Below are 6872 nucleotides of genomic sequence, written 5' to 3'. Positions count from 1 at the left end.
AAATCCATGTGCTATGACCCAACCAAATGAGATCATTTGTGTTCTCTACATTAGGGCTCCCTCTAACCCTAATTGTCTCTGTTTGAATGGTACATCCTGTTTGATCATTCCCCTTCTTTGGTCTCCTACAACCCAGACAATCTGGGGTCGATTTTCTGATATTCTCCCTAGTTCCATTCTAAGGGGCATTTTGAGCTATGATAGTCTGTAGACCCTATTCAAAAGGGCTCTCTTCAGGCTTGTGCTTTTATATTATGGGGACTTATAGTGCATTTCTTCCAGATGCTGTGTTTTAAAACTGCTCTCAGGCTTCAGAACTTATTCTTTTGGGTTCTCATAGCTGACTTAATTGGTATTCCTTTGGCCATTCGACCATCATTAATAGATAGCCAAAGGACACTTCTAGGCTTGATGGTTTATGCTCCAAGTTTCACCACTTCATAGAAAGATAGACAATCACACTTAGATGGGATTTGGATATGGATTAATTCAAAGCAAACCTAAACAGTGATGAGTTATAATCTTCCTCTGTGAGAGGACATTCATATTCAATGATGCATAGCTCCTTCTCAAGATACCAGTTTGTATACATGTACTCTGGCCTATCCACTTAGGTCAAACAATATATATAAGTACCTGCAGAACTATTTATTGACTTGCAGAGCATCCCTCCCAAAGTTCATCTATATTCAAAGATGTACAACTTCTTCTACCAAAACATGTATGTGTTCTACAGTTATATGTTTAAATCCATTTCTGAAAAGCCTCATAATTTGCATAGTCTGCACCCTCAGTTCTGATGTCCCATCTAGTCCTGTCTTTCTCAATTGAATTGGTACTTGTATAATATATGTGTTCTAACTTGATTCCTACCTCTGTCACTCCATGTCATGTATTTTAAGTAATCTCTCAGTACTTACAGGATATGTTTTATGGACGTCTAAAACTATCCTTCAAAGTTGCATGGGGGTCCTTTCTGCTCTTATAGTAATTGTCCTACAGTTAAATGTACCATGAGCATTGATAGTCTTGATTTCTATGGCCTTCTCTCTCTGTCACTACATATGATATTTTTGAAGACTCTTTACAGGCATGCCACTAAATGTTCTTGAGACCATCAATCAACATCTATCCAATTTCAATTTTATTGAGTGGAACAGTTGAGAAACTTTCAGGTCTGTAAGATTAAGTTCCAAGGTGTACATAATAGAAAGATGGATGATCAGATGTTGATGAGACCTTGAATACTGATGAGTTCAAAGTAAAACCGATAAGGCTATGACCTTTAATCCATCTCTCCCAATGGTAATCCTTGTTCAAAAATTCACAGCTCTGAACCATGATACCAATTTGTCTCCACACACTTCATAAACTGAATCCCTTCAACCTTGATCAGTCTGGCTGTCCATTCCATTGATGAGAGTTGATAGCCAAAAGACACATGTAGGACTGAAAAACTACATTTCAAATTTTACATCAAAGAAACAGCGAGTATGAGGCCTGGATGGGACTTTGGATAGTGATTGGTTCAAATCAAAATCGGCAATGTGTTAGGGAAAGGATTAGGATTGGATGATGAACAGCTCCTTCTCAGAGTAATAGTTTGTGTTCTAAAGGCATATTCTTTAAATTCATTTGTAAAGGGCCATATATGTTATATAGACTGCATTATCAATTCTAATGTCCCTTCTACCTCTGCCCTTCTGTATTCAACTATCAATACCCACCTGACCAATCTGTGTTCTAAATTCATATTCGGCTCTGGACCTCTATGTTATGTCTTCTAAGGCATCTCAGACTTAAAAATCTCTGTCCTATGGATTTCCAATACTGTCCTTCAAAGATCTAAGCAGGCCATTTCTGCTCTGAGAGTCACTACACTACCCTAAGGTGAAAAGCTTCTTGGATGCTGATGTACTTATGTTTTGTGGTCTGAGACCTCTTCTCTCTCTGTCATTTACTCTTCTGTGTTTGAAGACTCTTTGCAGGCATGCCATTCCATGACCTTGGGTCCTTCCGCCTTGATCAGGCCTATTCCATTTTCCATTCACTGATGGCAGTTGATAGCCAAAGGACACTTCCACATCTGATAGACTAAGTCTTGGGTTTTAAATCGCAGAACGTTAGCATATCAGACGTGGATGGGACCTTGTATATTGAATAGGTGAAAGCAAGACCTGCAAAAAGTGAATTGTCAACAATTCCCCACCCCCACCCCCACCAATGGTCATCCATGTTCAGTGATGCACAGTTCCTTCTCGGGATAACAGTTTTTATTCTAAAGATATGGGCTTTAAGTATGTCTGAAGGGCCTTATAACTTGGATAAGCTGCATTCTCAGTTTGAAAGTCCCTTCTACCTCTGTCTTTCTGGGTTCAGTTGGCATTTCCCACCCGTATAATTTTGGTTCTAAAAGCATTCTCATCTCTGTCCCTCTGTAATCTTTTAAGACATCTTTCAGACTTGACAGTCTGTGTCCTATGGACTTCTAAAACTGTCCTTATAAAATCTAAGGAGACCCTTTCACTTCTGATAGTAACTCTCTTAAAGGGAAAACCTCCATGGGTATTGACATACTTACTTTGTGCGGTCTCAGACCACTTCTTAATCTGTCAGTATATGTTCCAATTTTCCAGACTTTTAGCAGGAGTTCCACTTCAAACGCTTGGGGCCTTCCACCTAGGCCAATTGATATTCCATTTTCTATTTACTGATGGCAGTTGATAGCCAAAGGACACTTCCAGATATGATCAACTACATTGTGGCTTTTAAATCACAGAAAGTTAGTATATCGGACATTGATGGGACCTTGGATATTGAATAGGTCCAAGCAAGATCTTCAAAAAGTGAATTGTCAACAATCCCACCCCCGACTGAAGGTCATCCAAGTTGAGTGATACACAGCTCCTAATAACTTGGATAATCTGCATTCTCACTTTGAACGTCCCTTTTACATCTGTGTTTCTGTGTTCATCTGTCACTTCCAACCTTTACAGTGTGTGTTATAAATTCATTTTCAGATCTAGACCTCCATGTTACATCTTTTAAGGAATCTCAGACTTAAAAATCTATCTGCTGTGGATTTCCAATACTGTCCTTCAAAGGTCTAAGGAGGCCATTTCTGCTCAGAGAGTAACTACGGTAAGGTGAAAAGCTCCTTGTGTGCTGATGTACTTACGTTTTGTGGTCTGAGACCTCTTCTCTCTCTGTCATTTACTCTTATTGTGTTTCAAGACTCTTTGCAGGCACGCCGTTCCATGACCTTGGGTCCCTCCACCTTGATCAGGCCGATTCCATTTTCCATTCACTGATGGTAGTTGATAGCCAAAGGACACTTCCACATCTGATAGACTACTTCTTGGGGTTTAAATCGCAGAACGTTAGAATATTAGATGTCTATGGGACCTTGGATGTTGAATAGTGAAAGCAAGACCTGCAAAAAGTGAATTGTGAATAATTTAACCCCCCCACCAATGGTCATCCATGTTCAGTGATGCACAGTTCCTTCTCGGGATAACAGTTTGTATTCTAAAGGTATTGGGTTTAAGTATGTCTGAAGGGCCTTATAACTTGGATAATCGGGATTCTCAGTTTGAAAGTCCCTTCTACCTCTGTCTTTCTGGGATCAGTTGGCATTTCCCACCCGTATAATTTTGGTTCTAAAAGCATTCTCATCTCTGTCCCTTTGTAATCTTTTAAGCATCTCTCAGACTTGACAGTTTGTGTCCTATAGACTTCTAACACTGTCCTTATAAAATCTAAGGAGACCCTTTCACCTCTAATAGTAACTCTTTTAAAGGGAAAACCTCCATGGGTATTGACATACTTACTTTCTGTGGTCTCAGACCACTTCTTAATCTGTCATTACATGTTCTCAGTTTCCAGACTCTTAGCAGGAGTTCCACTTCAAACTCTTGGGGCCTTCCACCTTGGCCAATTGATATTCCATTTTTCATTCACTGATGGCAGTGGATAGACAAAGGACACTTCCAGATCTGATAGACTACGTTTTGGGTTTTAAATCGCAGAAAGTCAGTATATCAGACGTAGATGGGACCTTGGATGTTGAATAGGTCCAAGCAAGACCTTCCAAAAATGAATTGTCAACAATTCCCTCCCCCCACCATTGGTCATCCATGTTCAGTGATGCACATTTCCTTATAACTTGGATAATCTGCATTCTCAGTTTGAACGTCCCTTCTACCTATGTATTTGTGTGTTCATCGGTCACTTCCCACCTGTACAGAGTGTGTTCTAAATTCATTTTTTACTCTAGACCTCCATGTTACATCTTTAAGGCATCTAAGACTTATCAATCTCTCTGCTGTGGATTTCCAATACTGTCCCTCAGTGGTCTAAGAAGGCCATTTCTTCTCTGGGACTAATTACGCTAAGGTGAAAAGCTACTTGGGTGCTGATGTATTTATGGTTTTTTGGTCTGAGACCTCTTCTCTCTCTGTCATTTATGCTTCTGTGTTTGAAGACTCTTTGTAGGCATGCCGTTCCATGACCTTGGGTCCTTCCACCTTGATCAGGCCTATTCCATTTTCCATTAACTGATGGTAGTTCATAGCCAAAAGTCACATCCACATCTGATAGACTAAGTCTTGGGTTTTAAATCGCAGAATGTTAGAATATCAGACGTGGATGGGACCTCAGATTTAGAATAGGTGAAAGCAAGACCTGCAAAAAGTGAATTGTCAACAATTTACCCCCTTCCCCCACCAATGGTCATCCATGTTCAGTAATGCACAGTTCCTTCTCGGGATAAGAGTTTGTATTATAAAGATATGGGCTTTAAGTATGTCTGAAGTGCCTTATAACGTGGATAATCTGCATTCTCAGTTTGAAAGTCCCTTCTACCTCTGTCTTTCTGGGTTCAGTTGGCATTTCCCACCCTTATAATATTGGTTCAAAAAGCATTCTCATCTCTGTCCCTCTGTAATCTTTTAAGGCATGTCTCAGACTTGACAGTCTGTGTCCTATGGACTTCTAACACTGTCCTTATAAAATCTAAGGAGACCCTTTCACCTCTGATAGTAACTCTCTTAAAGGGAAAACCTCCATGGGTATTGACATACTTACTTTCTGTGGTCTCAGACCACTTTTTAATCTGTTATAACATGTTCTCAGTTTCCAGACTCTTAGCAGGAGTTCCACTTCAAACTCTTTGGGCCTTCCCCCTAGGCCAATTGATATTCCATTTTTCATTCACTGATGGCAGTGGATAGACAAAATATACTTCCAGATCTGATAGACTACGTTTTGGGTTTTAAATTGCAGAAAGTTAGTATATCAGACGTAGATGGGACCTTGGATATTGAATAGGTCCAAGCAACAACTTCCAAAAGTGAATTGTCAACAATTCCCTCCCCCCGCCATTGGTCATCCATGTTCAGTGATGCACAATTCCTCATAACTTGGATAATCTGCATTCTCAGTTTGAACGTCCCTTCTACCTATGTGTTTGTGTGTTCATCGGTCACTTCCCACCTGTACAGTGTGTGTTCTGAATTCATTTTCGAATCTGGACCTCCATGTTACATCTTTAAGGCATCTAAGACTTACCAATCTCTCTGCTATGGATTTCCAATACTGTCCCTCAATGGACTAAGAAGGCCATTTCTTCTCTGAGAGTAATTACGCTAAGGTGAAAAGCTCCTTGGGTGCTGATGTACTTATGTTTTTTGGTCTGAGACCTCTTCTCTCTCTGTCATTTACTCTTCTGTGTTTGAAGACTCTTCGCAGGCATGCCATTCCATGACCTTGGGTTCTTCCACCTTGATCAGGCCTAGTCCATTTTCAATTCACTGATGGCAATTGATAGCCAAAGGACACTTCCACATCTGGTAGACTACGTTTTGGGTTTTAAATCGCAGAACGTTAGAATATCAGACGTGGATGGGACCTTGTATGTTGAATAGGTGAAAGCAAGACCTGCAAAAAGTAAATTGTCAACAATTTACCCCCCCACCCCCACCAATGGTCATCCATGTTCAGTGATGCACAGTTCCTTCTCGTGACAACAGTTTGTATTCTAAAGGTATGGGCTTGAAGTATGTCTGAAGGGCCTAATAACTTGGATAATCTGCATTCTCAGTTTGAAAGTCCCTTCTACCTCTGTCTTTCTGGGTTCAGTTGGCATTTCCCACCCTTATGATATTGGTTCAAAAAGCATTCTCATCTCTGTCCCTCTGTAATCTTTTAAGGCATGTCTCAGACTTGACAGTCTGTGTCCTATGGACTTCTAACACTGTCCTTATAAAATCTAAGGAGACCCTTTCACCTCTGATAGTAACTCTATTAAAGGGAAACCTCCATGGGTATTGACATACTTACTTTGTGCGTTCTCAGACCACTTCTTAATCATCAGTATATGTTCTAATTTTCCAGACTCTTAGCAGGAGTTCCACTTCAAACTCTTGGAGCCTTCCCCCTAGGCCAATTGATATTCCATTTTCTATTCACTGAGGGCAATTAATAGGCAAAGGACACTTCCAGATCTGATAAACTTCGTTTTGGCTTTTAAATCGCAATAAGTTAGTATATCAGACATTGATGGGACCTTGGATATTGAATGGGTCCAAGCAAGACCTTCCAAAAGTGAATTGTCAACAATTCCCTCCCCCCACCATTGGTCATCCATGTTCAGTGATACACAGTTCCTAATAACTTGGATAATCTGAATTCTCAGTTTGAACGTCCCTTCTACATCTGTGTTTCTGTGTTCATCTGTCACTTCCCACCTGTACAGTGTGTGTTATAAATTCATTTTCGGCTCACGACCTCCATGTTACATCTTTTAAGGCATCTCAGACTTAAAAATCTCTCTGCTGTGGATTTCCAATACTGTCCTTCAAAGGTCTAAGGAG

The sequence above is a fragment of the Petaurus breviceps genome, unplaced genomic scaffold (assembly GCF_028583685.1).
Source record: "Petaurus breviceps papuanus isolate PSGF00001 unplaced genomic scaffold, PetGlider_PUasm1.0 90601, whole genome shotgun sequence".
Classification (NCBI taxonomy): domain Eukaryota; kingdom Metazoa; phylum Chordata; class Mammalia; order Diprotodontia; family Petauridae; genus Petaurus; species Petaurus breviceps.
The sequence above is the reverse complement of the archived record's forward strand: the minus strand, read 5'-3'. Positions refer to the sequence as shown.